Source organism: Pimephales promelas, chromosome 8 (assembly GCF_988280905.1).
Source record: "Pimephales promelas chromosome 8, fPimPro1.hap1.1, whole genome shotgun sequence".
NCBI classification, from domain to species: domain Eukaryota; kingdom Metazoa; phylum Chordata; class Actinopteri; order Cypriniformes; family Leuciscidae; genus Pimephales; species Pimephales promelas.
Genome location: NC_142776.1, coordinates 8,317,285 through 8,334,518, shown reverse-complemented (window position 1 = coordinate 8,334,518; position 17,234 = coordinate 8,317,285). Strand labels below are relative to the sequence as shown.

Sequence of the window (17,234 nt, the reverse complement as noted above, 5' to 3'; positions counted from 1 at the left end):
TGGCGGCGGAGTGTGGCTGGAACGAGGAGGCGCAGTGGGACATGTTCCTGCATGGGCTGGCTGACCACGTCCAGAAGGAGATCTACGCCCTGGATCTCCCCACGACTCTCAACGGCCTGATTGACCTCGCCTTACGGGTGGACGCTCGACTGTCCAGAGTCGAGCGCAGAACAACTTCCACCCGTACGTTCGGAGAGATGGACGTCCAGCGATCCAGCGGCAGGGACGTGGTCAGTCCCGTCAACGATCACGAGCCTATGCAGGTGGGTCGAGCTCGGCTTTCCCGGGAGGAGAGGGAGAGGCGGAGGTCCCAGGGCCTTTGCCTGTATTGCGGAGGGACTGGTCATTATGCTTACAGCTGCCCGGTAAAAGGCCAAGCCCGACAGTAAACGTGAGGCTACTGTCGGGTGGGATCTCCGCCAGGAAGACCTCATCAGCAACATCTACTTCCACTCTCCTCTCGGTAAGACTGAGATGGTCAACTAATCAACACGACTGTCTTGCACTACTGGACTCCGGGGCGGAAGGTAACTTTATGGATTTTAATTTTGCACGCACTTTTCAAATTCCCCTCCGTTCCCTCGATCACCGGATTTCTGTGCACGCATTAAATGGCCAAGAACTCCCCACCATCTCACACAGAACCGAAGATATCACTCTCATCACCTCTGGCAACCACACCGAGACTATTTCTTTTCTGATTTTGGACTCACCCCTGGCACCCGTTGTTCTTGGACATCCTTGGCTCATCAAACACAACCCCCGTGTGGACTGGATTCATAAAGCTGTGCTGGAGTGGAATAAGGAATGTCATAAGTCTTGTCTTGTGTCTGCTTGTTCGTCTGTACCTGTTTCTGTGTTACAGGAGGAGGCGGGGGATTTGTCTAACGTGCCCGCGGAGTATCTAGACCTGAAGGAAGTGTTCAGTAAGTCTCGTGCTGCTTCTCTCCCTCCGCATCGTCCCTATGACTGTGCGATAGATTTACTGCCAGGTAAGTCTCCGCCTAAAGGCAAGTTATTTTCACTTTCGATTCCTGAAAGAGAGGCTATGGAGAAATATATTTCTGATTCTCTAGCAGCCAAGTTCATTCGCCCTTCCTCTTCTCCAGCGGGGGCGGGGTTCTTTTTTGTGGGGAAGAAGGATGGATCGCTGCGACCTTGCATTGATTACCGAGGGTTGAATAACATCACGGTAAAGAATACTTATCCTTTGCCGTTGATGTCTTCAGCCTTCGAGAGGTTGCAGGGAGCATCCATTTTCACGAAATTGGACTTACGTAATGCATATCATTTGGTTCGCATCAGGGAGGGTGATGAATGGAAAACTGCTTTTAACACCCCTAGGGGGCACTTTGAATATTTGGTCATGCCGTTCGGATTGTCCAACTCCCCGGCAGTTTTCCAGGCATTGGTCAATGACGTGCTGCGAGACATGATCGACCAATTCATTTATGTCTACCTGGACGACATATTGATTTTTTCTTCGTCTCTCCAGGAACATGTGCAGCACGTCCGTCGAGTGCTTCTGAGGCTGCTAGAGAATGGGCTTTTTGTCAAGGCGGAGAAATGCGATTTTCATGCACAGTCTGTTCCCTTTCTAGGATACATCGTGTCGTCCGAGGGGATGCGGATGGACCCTGAGAAGATCAAGGCTGTGGTGGATTGGCCAAGCCCAGATTCACGCAAGGCCCTGTTGAGGTTTCTGGGGTTCGCCAATTTTTACCGGCGTTTCATTCGCAATTTCAGCCAGCTAGTCGTGCCTCTGACTGCCTTGACCTCCCCCCGAACTGCGTTCAGGTGGTCCGACTCAGCCGAGGCTGTGTTCGCTAAACTGAAAAGCCGCTTTGTTTCAGCTCCAATCTTAATAACCCCTGATTCATCACGTCAGTTCGTGGTGGAGGTCGACGCATCAGAGGTGGGAGTAGGAGCGGTGTTATCCCAGCGTTCACCTGTGGACGACAAGATGCATCCTTGCGCGTTTTTTTCACATCGTTTATCTCCAGCCGAACGCAATTATGACATTGGTAACAGAGAGTTGTTGGCAGTCAAGTTGGCGTTGGAAGAGTGGCGCCACTGGTTAGAAGGGTCGGGGGTACCTTTTATCGTCTGGACCGATCACAAGAACCTTGAATACATTAGAACTGCCAAAAGATTGAACTCCAGGCAGGCTCGGTGGGCACTTTTTTTCGGTCGTTTTGATTTCACTCTCTCCTACCGTCCGGGTTCCAAGAACATCAAACCGGACGCTTTATCTCGCATATTTGATTTTTCCGATCGCCCGTCTACTCCCGAGTGTATTTTACCCGAAACCATATTCGTTTCAACACTCACATGGGAGATCGAAGCGAAGGTCAAGAGAGCCTTAGAAGGGGTAACGCCTCCGCCCGGTTGCCCACCGAATCGTCTGTTTGTGCCGGAGGGATTACGGTCTGACGTTATTCAGTGGGGTCACAGTTCCAACGTAGCCTGTCATCCAGGAGTTACTCGCACTGGTTTTTCAGTCAAGCAACGGTTTTGGTGGCCACGTATGGCTCGCGACGTTCACGATTTTGTTTTGGCTTGTTCAGTTTGTGCTATTGGTAAGTCTTCCAATCAACCTCCAGATGGGTTACTTCAACCGCTGCCGGTGCCTTCGAGACCCTGGTCCCATATCGCTCTAGATTTCATTACCGCCCTCCCACCCTCTCAGGGTAACACAGTGATTTTAACTGTGGTGGACCGATTCTCGAAGGCAGCACATTTCATCCCCTTACCCAAATTACCTTCAGCTAAGGAAACAGCGGTTACGATCGTAGATCACGTCTTTCGGTTACATGGCCTCCCGATGGACGTGGTTTCCGACAGGGGTCCCCAATTTGTGTCCAAATTTTGGCGAGAATTTTGTAAATTACTGGGGGCGACTGTTAGTCTGTCCTCTGGGTTTCACCCCCAGAGCAATGGTCAAACTGAGAGAGCCAACCAAGATGTGGAAAGAACGTTGCGGTGCATGGTTTCCAAGAACCCTTCCTCTTGGAGTCAGCAACTGTCTATGGTGGAGTACGCCCACAATACGTTACCAGTGTCATCTACGGGCCTATCTCCGTTTGAGTGTAGTGTAGGTTACCAGCCACCAATCTTTCCCAGTCTGGAATCCGAAGTCGCGGTCCCCTCCGCCCACGCCTTCATCCAGAGGTGTCATCGCACTTGGACTAGAGCCCGTGAGACTCTACTCCAAGTGGGAGCGCGCACCAAGGCCAAAGCCGATCGCCACCGGCGGAAGCCTCCCGTATACGTCGTCGGTTCCAAAGTGTGGCTTTCTACCAAGAACATTCCTCTCCGATCCGTCTCGAATAAACTTGCTCCCAAATTTATTGGCCCATTTGCTGTCACCAAGATCGTTAGTCCGGTGGCAGTCCGCCTTCAACTTCCTCTTGCGTACAAGAGAATTCATCCCGTGTTCCATGTATCCAAAGTCAAGCCCGTGTTTTATGCTCGCATTAATCCGCCAGTCCCGGTTCCTCCACCGCCGCGACTCGTAGATGGGGAACCATCCTATTCGGTCAATCGCATTCTGGATTCTAGACGGAGGGGACGCGGATTCCAGTACTTGGTGGACTGGGAAGGTTACGGTCCGGAGGAGAGAAGTTGGGTTCCTGCTAGAGACATTCTGGATCACTCTCTTATCGATGATTACAATCGACAGGTAAGGGAGTCTGAGAACGCCAGGAGGCGTTCTTAGGGAGAGGGGTACTGTCACGGTGGACAGTTCCTCTGTTTCCTTCTAGTCTCGTGTTTATGTTGTTGTATGAATGCACGTGTGTGAGGGGCGTGTCTGTGTGGCATTACCTGATCCACTCCAGCTGCTCATCATCAATCATCACCAGCTGCAGTCGATCACCACCTTGCATATATACTCACCACTGTTCTCTCATCTTTGTCAGATCGTTGTTTGGTGTTTGGTGTGTCTCTGTTCCTGGTCCCTGTATTCCTGATCGTCTCGTCCTCCGTGAAGTGTCGATCGTGTTTTGAGTATTGTTCACCGTGTCCTGTGGATTTCACCGTCTGTCTTCACATCATCTGGTTGACCGTCGAAGTCCCTGCGTCACCTTGTTTCTGGCTTACTGCATTGGACTGAGTTTCAATAAATCCCTGTTCACTCGCATCTGCTCCCTGTGATTATTGCACCATGACAGATTTTAGTGGGTCTACAACTGGACTGGAGGCAAACTCTAGAAGGCGTTTTATGTTAAATATTATCTGATGATTTCCATTGTGTATTGTTTGCAAAATAACAAAAGTTGTGGCATCTCAATAAAGCATTTCAACTTTTTCAAGTGAATGGCTTGAAAGCATTTAAAAATGACATTTAATGGAATGTCAAGGAATATGCTGTTTCAAGGGAGACAATGAGACAGTGGTTTCAGCAAATGGTCATTTACCCACTGAGGAGGTAAGAAAATGACTCAAAATCAAGTACTTTTGCTTGCTTAATGGCATAAGTGGCTGCATGGAGCCTGAAGGTGACTGCTGGTTACTACTTCCAAGCAGTAAAGTAAGTTTTTCAGAGCAGTGGCGATCAAGCCCTTGTTTAATTCTCAGATTCGCTTTGTGTGTCGGCTTTTCATCAGGATACAAAAGTTTGGATAGGTTGGTCTTAAGTTATCTGCAATCCAAAAACATGGTAACCATGTAGACATGCCTACACGGTACCACAGTGTTTAGCTGAACCACAATCAACACATAGTCTTACGGTTGGAATCGCCAACTTAAAACATTCGTGTTGTTGCAGATGTCGAGATATTGCTTCAGATTTGAGCACTGCCTGCTGTGGTTGTGTCAGTTTAGCCAATGCACTATTTGTCAGTTTGTTGTAGGTGTAGTGTATTGTAGCGATTCTGATGCGGATAGGCAGGTATTATTGGATGGATCTCCACGGTAACAGGGCGGGTGAAACTCAATCGGAGACTCTGAATGTCGCTCACTTAGATGGCCACCCGCTGATCCTGACCTTCTGGATGTTTTTCCCTTCTCCTCTCTCTCTCTCTCCCTCCCGCTCTCTCAGCCCTGTCTTCCAACTCCTCTATTTTATGTATGCATTTATCTATGTTTCTAGTTGTGATGGATACTAGAGTGAATACATGTCTGATACTGTTATTTTTGGCTTATGTTGTCATTGTGCTGCCATTTTAAAGCACAACGACATCAGCAAATGAATAGCATCTATCCACTTTTTAGCCTGCATAGAAACATGTATATTATGTGTGTAGGTGTATGGAGCCATAGATGAAGACACACTTTTGCAAGTGGGGGACCTGACTAAGATAAGAAACAAGATAACAGGAGATTATGTTTATGATATGTACTCTGAACATTAACTGCCTCATCTAACCGACTCGTTCTTTCTCTCTATGGAAGATTCGACATTTATTGCTGTACCCTCCAGTACAGTCAGAATCAGCATGGCCCCATACCCTAGCCAGGGCATAAATATGTAAGACAAGTAGGAACCGTAAAATTGCAAGCGTGGCAAACAGAGGGACAGAAAAAAACAAAAGGGACCCAAGACAGACACTTGAGGTACCCCATTTCTCATTCTCTGTTGTGTCCAGCATTTTGTACTGAGGTTATAACTCTCACGAGGGATCTGGAGGGACCAGTCGAGTTCAGGCAGGGGTCCATTACACCTTTCATACACACACATGCAAAAAAAAAAAAAACAGCAGGCCTGCATTATTTGTATCAAACAACTGGTATGTTTTGCCTCTGACGCACAAGTACAGACACAATCCTACTGCGTAGCACCAGCAATGAAAACAGACCCCTCTACCATGATTCCTGTTCAAGATCCAGCAGGAAGTATGAGCTATGAGCCATCCCCAGGGACGCAGGAAAGAGAAAGAGAGAGGCCAGGAGCCTGACACTGCCTGTGCTCAAACAAACTCTCTTGCCTCTTTTTTTTTTTCTTTCACCACCCTCTTTTGTCTTCCTTTGCTTTCATTTTTCATTCTTTCTCTACTCGAAATAAAGAGTAGTGGGTTACACTGAACATACTCATATCCACTTTGTGCAGAGAAATGCCATTTCCTCTGCTTTATTATTCTCTTTCCCCCTCTGTGGGAGGCTGGGAGGAAAGTTTGCTTTGAAGGGAGAGGGTTTAACATGTGCGCTAATAAATAGCTGTTTTGCCCCTGGGCAAGATTGCAAGAGCTCAGTTCTCTTTCTTTTCTATACAGTCTCCCGCATTTATAAGACTACAACTTATAACCTCTATTTCAGAACGAAAAGGATAGAGGAGTGTGTTTTTCCTCGATATGTCCAGACAGACCTGATTTTTACTCTTCAATTTCAACTCTCCAAAGACAAAGAGACTAGTTTGATATTCTCTCCATCCATAAACTTTTGTAATTCCCTCTGGGTACTCAAGCAGTGTTTTGTTTTGTTTTGTTCAGTCCTCTCTTTTTTCATGAGAAAGCAAAGTTCTTCCTTATAACTGATACTCTTGCACGGTATGCTTTTGTTTAGTTTCTAATATCAGTTAACACTTCGTATATTAGTTTTAATGCATTTGGCAGACACTTCTATCCTGAGAAACTTCATTTGCATTTCACTTCAACCGATGACATTGTTGTTGTCGAGCTCTCTGAGAAACAGGAACACTATATCCTTACTTCAAAATGGTTGTTCTAATATTCTAAAGAAAAAAAATTCTATTAAAAATTATGTATAAAATAACAAAAGTCACAATGCCTACCGGTATATCAATATTTGCTGAGAAATGTTACAATAAATCAAACAGGTTACATTATTGTGGTAGAAGAGTAAACTAAAATCACTAAATAAACATTTCAAAAAGTGGATTTATGAGCCCATCACTGACCTACAGTCCACAGCAATTAATTCAGTAATTGAGTCAGTTTTTAAGATGCTATTATTTTTTAAAGTCAAACATTTTTAGTGTCCAGTGTTTAGTATGATTTATATACTATTATAGAACTTATACATATTTTGAAATAGCTTTTAATTTTACTATATCCTGTTTTCATAATTATAGTTAACAATTTTGTTATGTGATTTGTTGATTTTAATTAATCGTAATTCTAGTACTTAAATTTGTCTTATTTCAGGTAATTGCAATATTTCTCAATTTTTTGATTTTCATCTAATATTTATATTTTATTTCATTTCCACTGTTTTTCAATTACCCAAAATGATTTTTAACAGTTTAAGACGCATCTCTTCTCCACATTTGCGTTCCATTCAGCTTATTTTGTATGTAAGTGAGACTGTATCCATTGCTGCCTCCACTCAGTAAATGTTGTTTGATGAGGCACATTGCCAGCAAGTCAAAGGCCATAATTAAATGCGTCAATTCCTTAATTTTAGTAAATGAAGGTGTTGACAACCTAAAAACAACAAAAACATTATTCTAACTTTTCTAGGGCAATGCCTAAGCGTTAAAATTGACATGCATGGTGCTGCCTTCATACAGGAACGTTAGAATGATTCATGCTGAAATCCTGGCCTGTCTCGCCTTTACTAAACGAGCAGAGCCGCTGAGCACGGATGACCCTTCACGCCTTCCTACAATTCCCAGAAATCAATGCTCAGATGGAGCTTCCATTACCATTATTGATGGCTGAGACGGTGGCAGTGACTACTGCCAATGTGAGAGGCCGCAATGATGTGTAGCTGAGAGCCCGTCCTTGCCTCACGGTCTTTGTTTGCCAATTTCCTGTCTATCTCTCTCTGTTTTTCCCTATCCCATTCTCTCCTTCTTGCCATCCATATATATTGTTTCCTCTGGAGTGTGAATGGAACACTTCTCTAATAAAAGACATCTGTAAGCCACCACACACACACATCTGAGGAAGCACTTGGTCTACACACAGCTGCATGTTCACCTGAGGCAGCTGCAGTACGTTTCTCAGTCTTTAAGCACTCCAGAACTCAAACTCTATATTGTCACTTGTTAGTGGTAGAGACATAGAGAATGAGAGGGAGGAGGAGACAGCGAGAAAGTGGAAAGAAATGTCCTTGTATTTCTGTCACTCTCTGAAACCACCAGGGAGCTGGGGAATGAAACGATGCAGCCGAGCAGAGAGCCCTGAGAGGCTGCCGCCCGCCTAGCATCACCGCTAACACCGCGACCAGCATCCGCGCTACCAATTAGCCTGAGCCCACACAGGGAGAGAGAGAAACTGGCTGATTTGTTTGTTCCAAAGCACAAACTCTCTTCACCGCAGCGGTTCGTTCAAGAGACTCGGGTGTAAAAAATATATTACTAAATTAAAGATCTTTACGAACACAAAAAAACAAAAAAAAAACAAAGCACGCTTAAGAAATGTCAACCTAACAATTGCCTTTGGAGAGCTTTGTTTCAGCTAATTGGGAGGGAGAAGGGTGAAAAGAGAAGCTCACATCAAGAACGAAATTAAATTAGGTTTAAATCAGCTGGATCTGTGTTCACTCTTTTCGGTTACAGCGTCCAATTACCCGAAACAAACATAGAGGCGCATAACCGTGACAAATGACTTCAAAACTGGAAAACTGGTCTTGCAACAAATGCAAAGTCACAGAAGGAAGGTATAAATAAAAGAAAAAGGGATGACAACTGGCTATTAAGCATTATAGTATGAATACTCACTAAGTGGGAGTGTCCTCAGCTGTGTGACATCACTGCTTGTCCACCTGTAGCAGACCAGAGAGAGAAAAAAAAAGACAGAGAGAAGTGTTTTAATGGCACATTTGGTCACTAAACAGTACCAAAACGGAGATAAACTGCCCTAAATAAGACTTAATAAGCGGCTTGGCCCCAAGGGGAAAAAGTCTACGGCAACAGGTTGGAGAGATACAGTGTTTACACCCAACCTGTGGCTGCCAATGGTTTTAACTAAGAAAAACACATGCATACATACACAAAGACACTGACAACCACTTTTCACAAGCCCACACACGCAAAGCAAAAACACATGAATGTGTGAATACACGCTCCTGGTTCCGTCTTTTTCCTGCTAAACCTGTTGGAATTACAGCAAGGCTTTAAAACCCAGGGTGTGTGGGACAATTTTCCAAGCACACACACACTGTCTTGTACAGAAAACCAGCCTGCTCCAGTTTTCTCACAGCATTTGTGTGTGTGTGTGTGCGCTTAAGAATTATCAGGAACATCACAGCAACGAGACACAAAGGTGAAACAGACACACAAATCAGATTCGGTTTGCAATCTCCTCGATCTGTTGCACATACACACGATGCTCAGAAACAAACACCACATGCACAAGGAAAAGAAAAAAAAAAGCTCAAACAAATTACTACCACAAACGAACAGCAGACACACTCAGAGTAATCTGTGGCCGGGCAGTTAGTTCCTCTTTTTAGTTCTTTAAAACATTTCCATCTGGCCAGAGTTAGAAGTCTGGAAGAGTTTACCACTGTTTGCTACACATTGAACCAGGCTGTGACTGACAGCATCCACACGTCAATCAAAATCTTACTCATCCGTCCACGCAGTGACCAAGGACACGTGCGCCGTTAGAGCTGGGGGGGGGTTCAGTCGTAATGACAGCTCAGAGAGACGAAGACTGAGATATTGGTGAGAACAACTGGTGGGGTTGATCATTTTCTAGATGATACGTACAGCCTGATCATTAGAACAAGAACACGGTGCTACAGCAAACAAAGGCCGGAATGTGTGTGTAGTGGCGCACTCTACGAGTGCTGAGCTCTTCCCAAACATCTTCATCCATCCTGAGGACCAGCTAATCAAAAACGTCTTGACGCTACATTTTTTTTATTGACTTGCCTAGGGGGAGGAATTTAGATGAAATGATAACGCACCCCCTTCGGATAGACTGCAAACTGTGCGCAGCTGTGAGGATGGTGTGCGAGGAGAAAGGGGAGCGAGTTTTTTTTTCTTTTTCCTTTCTTCTCCAGGTTGATACTTCCTGACGGAGGAGCCGGTCCTTTAGGGAGCACCTTGCCACGACTGCAGACGTTTAGCTCCAGCCCTTCAGAGAAACACAGGCAAGTCCCAACAATCTATCTCCCGTGGAATCGTCTCACCCGTCCAGTTTCAGGAAACTGATCCCTAAATAGAAGTGATTCATCTTTTTTCATACAATATGAGCACACACAGCACAAAGAGACTTCTCTTTCCTTTTCTCTCGCTTTCTCATCTCTTTCTTGCTCTCTCTCTCCCTCTCTTTGCTCTGTATGATTCAGTGTGGCTGCAGGGCAGAGTCTTTTATTGCTGTATTATGCCCAGCTGAAAGCTGACAAAATGGAATCTGTGTGTAACTTCTGTGACTGGGAAAAAACAGCCTTGGACCAGATCTCTTTCTCTCTTGTTGATAATCTTATTCTTTCATCATTAGGAATGAGGATTCTCCAGGAGACAGTATTGAGTAAAGAATGGCGAAAAAAAAAAAAAATCCTCATACCTGGAAACACTTCCTCAAAAATGGCCACCAGACAATTAGCTCCATCTGAGAGAGAGGAGGGGGTGGGCTATAACTTAAACTGCCCACATTGGAGGTCATCACTCACACGCTAATGGAAGAACCATGCTACACACACACACACACACACACACACGTCGCTATCTCTCTCTCAAACACACAAGGACGCAGCAATCGTGTTTGAACGGATTGCTAAACACTGTGGTAATTTCGCTTTACATTTGTGGTAAAAGTTCATCTGTGCAGAACACAGCAACTCGTGACAATAAGGCTAAATTAATATTCAACCCATTTCCTATCCTCGCTTTCCTTCACCTTTGAAGTCTGGTGGAAATGAAGACCAGATGGAAGCAAAAGGAAGAACAAGAGTGAGCAAAAGAGAGAGTCTCCACATGGAATGGAGCGCTTTTTAAACAAAGGTACAACATGTGGGAAAGTTTCTGAAGCTCTCCATCGCCAGACACGGCACGAACAGAAAACATGTTTTAGGCACTCCCAGATACGAAAACAAACAAACTAATGGCAAAATGATCACAGGCTTTTCTTTAGGTTAGCCTACAAGTGAAATGCTGTAAAATGTGAGCAAAATGCAAGCCTTACAAGAGCATTCACTTAAAAGGTTTATTCACTAGTCAGTCAAAGGAATCTCACGACGGTGCGTGTCGTGTTTCGAAATGTTTCTCGTTAGTTGAGATGCCTCATGCACACACATTTAATGATCTTTATGATGATATGACAAAGTCATAACTAAAAGGAACTATAGTTACATAACCCATTTTGTCTCAAAAGTATACAAACTCTTAAGTTTACCTAAATACTAAAGGTGTTTAAAAAAATCCCCTATATAAAAGGAGCACATACAATCATAAAATATTTTAATACTGAATTTACAGAAATTATTACTGTTCTTTTTATCTGGTCATCTTTTGTGATAGTTGTATCCCAAACATAGTCAGGCCCTCAATTTTCCACCTGAGTTGCAATTGGCAAAGCAGGATCACAGCATAGCCAATATGGAAGAGAACTCAAATATGCAAAGCATGCTGAGAAAACAAATAACATCTAGGCGACAACTTATTTACCTTATAGAACCTAGAAGACTAAAGCAAGCCAGACTACAGGAGTTTTGAAATCTTAACTGACTGTGACCCTTAGGCTACAACTATAGACAGACAGAGTTAGGCTAATGTATGTTACTGTCAATCAATAGGCATTCTGGCTTCCCCTAAACATATGCTTTATGCAGTCATTTACTCCGTCATCACCCTGGTTTTGATAGCGCGCGACCGCAGGCGAGACCTCAGCAGCACAAGTTGCTATCCGTGTTAAACTAAACTCATTTAAGCCATTCAAGAGCAAGAAGATGCGAATGAGAACTTGCGCGCGTGATGTGAGAAAATTCAATCATCTGAAGCGCGCCCACGGAGAGCCACATCTCAGAAAGCGTGCAAATATTGAGTTCTCTTTCAAGTCTTACGCTTGAAAAAGAACTCAATATTGTCTTGGTGAGTATCCTGGCAAACATTAGGGGTGGGGGGAAAAAAATCGATTCTTAGATGCATCGCGATGCGGACGTGGACGATTCTGAATCGATTCACAAATGTCAAAAATTGATTTTCAAAAAAAATTTTTTTTTTAGACATTTATAATAACGTAATGCTGACGGAACGCAAGAGACGGAACTCTGAAGCGCGGAAGTGCAGTGGCCGGACCGTCACATAACAGAGACGTGATGGCGCGCAAGATCCAAACACCGTCGTTAAAAGCTGACGTGTGGAAATATTTTGGCTTCTGAAGTTGAAGGGGGAAAGGAGCTGGACAGTAAAGAGCCACACTAGTTGTAAGCTTTGTAAAATAAAACTATTTCGGAAACACGACTAATATGAGAAGCCATATGACGCGTTTCCACCCAGAGGAGGAAAAACACTCGGCTGTACCGGTCGTTGTTATATTATTAATTTACTACAAGTATGCTGCTAGTGCAGGCACACATTTCCTGTTGGATCTTTGCAATGTTAATAAAATATTGTATGTTAATTCTTTAAGGGTCATTACTTTGTACTTTTAAAGCAAAGTATTTATAGTCACACACAGACACACACAAAGATTCAGATAATTGATTTAGCATCGAATCACAGCCCTCTGAATCTTAATCGAATCGAATCGTGAGGTGCCTAGAGATTCCCACCCCTAGCAAACATAGTAGGTTAAGGTTATGTCTGTTTATGTTGAGAAAGACAACGCACGTGTACAATATCAGTGTACTGGATGCAGTCTTAAAGTTTTATTCCTGCTGTCTGTGTTTTTGATGTTAATCAAACAACAGAAGACAAGGAAATCCCTCATTGCTCTTAACCGAATGGCTTTTGTAACTTTAATTATGATTCATCTTTATTTATTGTTTACTGTTGCTTTATTGCTGTACCTGAAAACTACTGATACCATGAAAAAAACCTTTTGTGTATCTTTGCTCTATTGTATTTATTTGTGCTGTTGCTGGTAGTTTGATTATTTGTTCTTATTTTCTTTTTATTTGACAGTAGACCTTTTTTCCCTAAACATAACACATACTGAACCCTAGTGAAACCCTTAAAACGTGACCCTTAAACCATTACATATGAATCAACCATTACAGCCTTATTACATAAAGTCATTGATGCTTGTGGAGGCAACGTATGACATTACGAACTAAGGCAAAACATTTGTGTAAATTCAGTTATTATTTTGTCTAGTGGAATCTATCAGGAAAATGCATAATCTCTCTTATTTTCTTTTTTAGATAAATATCTTGAAAATAATAAGTACAGTATAGAACATGCAAATAGTATAGGCCTAACACTAAATCTACTGTTACATTTTGATAAACCACAAAGAGACTCTGTAATCTTGATAGTGTCTAAATATATCATTGTAATAAACTCTTTAAGGCCACTTTGTATCAAGCAAATAGTATATACAAGTATATACTAATCCTAACATAATACCACCAATTCAAAAAACAAAGATAACAGCAATACGCGACCATATTATTTGAACAACATGTACCCTAATTGAGGGTCCTGAACAATAACACTGGCAGCCAAAAGTAGCCGATCACAGATTAAACGCTGTCCGAGAATTAAGTTAAGCGCCAAAGAACGCAAAGCAGCAGAATACCGTGTAATCAAACAGGCCTTGAGATTTCTCTGCGTGAAGGTCAATCCCGCTGCCTATGCAGCTGTCACGCCTTCCTCTCAAACACATGCACACATATGAAGAAACACACTGACACACACAAACCAACCAGATAGTCATCTATCATCGCTAAGCTCAACACACCCAACATGAAAGCTCTAGCCAGCAACCTGACATCAATCCAGTGAAGAAGTAGCAATGACGAAACCTGCCTGCCTTTTTTACCGAATATAAAATGTGTTTCTAACAAATATTACAATATATTATAAACAGTAGCATGATGCAACTTGGTCTTAAGCAGTATGCCGACAAAGGTGATCAGTGTTGTTGATAGCAGGTTGGCTCATGGCAATACGGTAGTGTAAAAGCCCACTACACTGTTCTGGTAAATCTAAGCTCAGTGATGTTTTTTTCTTCTGTGAAACATAAAATATATACCTATGGTTTTTGTCATGGACTAGAATGCAAAATTCAAAGTTTATCATTTAGCCTACAGATGTTTTTAAGTCTTGTCAGTTTAATAATTTAAGCGAGTTTAAAGCATTCAAACACAAATAATACAATTCGGAACTTGGCAACTTTTTTCTGTGAGCGCACATAGAGCAGCACAGACAGCACGCAAACACTGAATTCAGACCACTTTTCCGTATTTTGGAGCTTAAATAGACAAATCAAAATGCCTGTCTTGGTGAGTATCCCTAAAAAACATCCTTAAATTGCTTAGGCTATGTTTTAACTGAACGTAAACAAATAAGAATTAAAATGGAAGCGTATTATATTGGATCGGTGCGTTAGGTCTTAAAGTGACAGCAGCCTAATATACCTGCTGTCTTCAATGTCAATAATGTTAATCAAACAACAAAAGAGAAAGAGAAAATCACTTTTGTAGCATTAACAAAGATTCAATATATTTCATTTTTACTCTATTATTGTTACCTGAAAAACAAAGCATGGTTTGCTTCATTTGTATTTGTTCTATTGAAATTTAACTATGCTTGTAATTTGTTAGTTTTTTTCTATGCAGAAAGATGCACTCCCCTACAAAATCTCTGGTGAAAGTCATATCGCAATCGCAATATCACAATGTTAGTTTTTTTCCAATATTATGCAGGCCTATAGTATTGAGGTATGGTGTTTGGATGTTTAGACAAATGTTGGGCATGTAGTGTTGGTTATGGTGGTGTTGGGATGTTAGCGTGTTCAGCTATTGTGTTGGGTCGTGTGACTGCATGTTAAGCCAACACTACAGTGTTGTTGTAGTGGCTTAGGTTGTTGTGCTAGGTCATGGTGCTTTGCTAATTGTGTAGTGTTGGCTTGTGGTATTTTTTTTATATATTTTTAGGATGTTCACTCAAGCAGTGTGTTGAGCTGTTGCGGTGGGTCATTGGTATGGTGTTATGGGAGCTGTTGTGTTACACGATGATGGGGGTTTGAGCACTATTGTTGAAGTGTCTGGATGTTCAGTCAAGTGTCATGGTCTTGTGTTGAGTCACCTTTTGGTGGGTTGGGCTAAAATGCTGGGTCATGCAGTGGTCTATTTGGGTCTACAGATTTGGGTCTAGAGTGTTGGGTTATGGTGCTATGTTCAGTGCCATATTGAGGTGTTGTGTTGGATCATCTGGTGGCAGGTTGGGGAGTAATGTGGGGCAATGGTTCTGTTTTGAGCTGTAGTAGTAAATTTGTGTGGTGTTTTGTGTATAGAGTGATCTATATTTGCATCATCTGTAGCATGTTAACCCTAAAACCATATTCTGGACAAATGTGGGCAAATTAGTTTTAGCAAATTAAATCAAATTTTCCCTTGATCTGAGTGGTACAAGACTTGGCTACTTTTCCTAAGTTTGCCTCCTGAATACACACAATTTTTTGACTTAATTCTACAATGTTAAGTTTGTATTGTATTTGGGTAAAAAATGGGCACCCATAGAAATGAATGGGAAAAACTAATTTAGAGCATTCTAAATAAGCCAAAATAAGACACCAGGTGACAGCAAAGTCACTTCATCTTTAGGTTTTAGCTCCAAGAACTTATTGGAATGATATTTTAATGTAGTTAAAAAAAAAAACAATAAAAAAAACATAAAAAAATTGCATAATTTACATTTTGAAGTAAATAAATTCAAAAATACCCCCAAAATAAAAAAAAACACCATAAATGGATAGACAAAACTTTATCGAAGACAGTGATATAACATTTATAATAAATAAAAATTAGGATCACACCAGAGTCCTCTGTGCCCATATTTGTCCACAATTACAGGATTAAGGGCTAAAGTGAATAAGGTTTGAGGGCTGCGCTGTAGTGTTGTGTTGAGCAAAAGTTTTGGTTCCTGTGGTGGTTTGTAGGCCTGCGTGTAGTGTCGGGTTATGGCGGTGCACTGATATTTAGTCAAGTGATGTGTTGGATCTGCAATGCTGTGGTAAGGTAGCGTGTTGTGCTGTAGTATTAAGTTGTGCGGTGGTTTGTTGAGGTATATTATTTGGATGTCCAGTGGCGTGTTGAGTTGGTCTGTTGGGTGTTTAGTGGTGTTATGAGTAGTTGTGTGCAAGGTGATGGCTGAATAAGATGGCAGAAGGAAGTGGAGATGAGCTCTAGACTAAATGCATTGTTTTCATGAAAGATGCTGTTGCTCCTGCTGCACGCTTAAATTAGCTGGCAGTGTTTGGATTACACCAGGGAGCTCTCACACAGGATTTATTCTAGCCTGCAGGAGCAAAGGATATTTCCATCTCTACACACACACACACACAGATGCACAGTCACCCGTATGTGTGTAGCCTACACACACACTAAAACCCTAAGAGCACAAAACGAGGCTTTTGGTTACGAAGGTGCTCACACACAGAGAGCGTGGTCAAATAAGGATGCACCGCTCACTCTACCATTCATTTAATCCTTCGCCCTAGAACGTGTCCATATGATCCTCTGCCAACAGAACACACATGTACAGATATACTTCCACGCAATAATACTCGCCAACACTTGAAGGACTCAACAAGAGGCTCTTCATGGCCTCCGGATCAGGCTTCTCCTAGTGCTATTGCCAAGTTTACAGACTGCTCATATTACAGACGGGTTTCACAGCTTTCTACCCATCTAATAGAGAGATAAGAGAGATAGAAACTGAGAGAAAGAGCCAATGCAGTGTTTTTCCTCTCGTTTTGCGTGCCGTGTGAAATAACCACACTGCAGTCTGTTTCACTGAACAATCTGATGACACAAACACTCTTTCGCTACCTAAACAACCTGCAGTCCTTAACCTTATCTCTTTACATGATTACATTATTTAAACAAAGAATTGCCCGTCCGTCCCAACCTTAGACAAAGCAGCCTCAGCCTAATTTCTAATGACTGAGACAGACGCCCCCCCTCAAAACACACACAGACACACACACGCACACACATTTGTTGCGGGTCGGTGAGCATGAGGCCTGCTGAAGCGCCTAATCCCACGTCTGTAGACTCCAGGAACACACCACGATGCACCTTCAAGCAAACGCAGATTAGAACCCTTAATCCAGCTCTCTCAATCTGGAGATCTTTTTATAAAACCTCGCGGCTAATCCAACAGAGGTTTGTTTACTGTTCAAGACCTAGTTTAACCCAGGCTACATTATTTTACG

At 42.7% G+C, this 17,234-nt stretch overlaps 1 protein-coding gene across 3 annotated transcripts in view; it reads right to left on the bottom strand.

The window, feature by feature from the left end:
- Window positions 1-17,234, bottom strand: part of baz2ba (bromodomain adjacent to zinc finger domain, 2Ba) — a 110,276-nt gene that overhangs the window by 87,334 nt on the left and 5,708 nt on the right. For all 3 annotated transcript variants that reach the window (XM_039689202.2, XM_039689203.2, XM_089133852.1), the window contains exon 2: window positions 8,624-8,667. The gene's annotated coding sequence lies outside the window, so the exon portion shown is untranslated. The remainder of the gene's footprint in view (window positions 1-8,623; window positions 8,668-17,234) is intronic.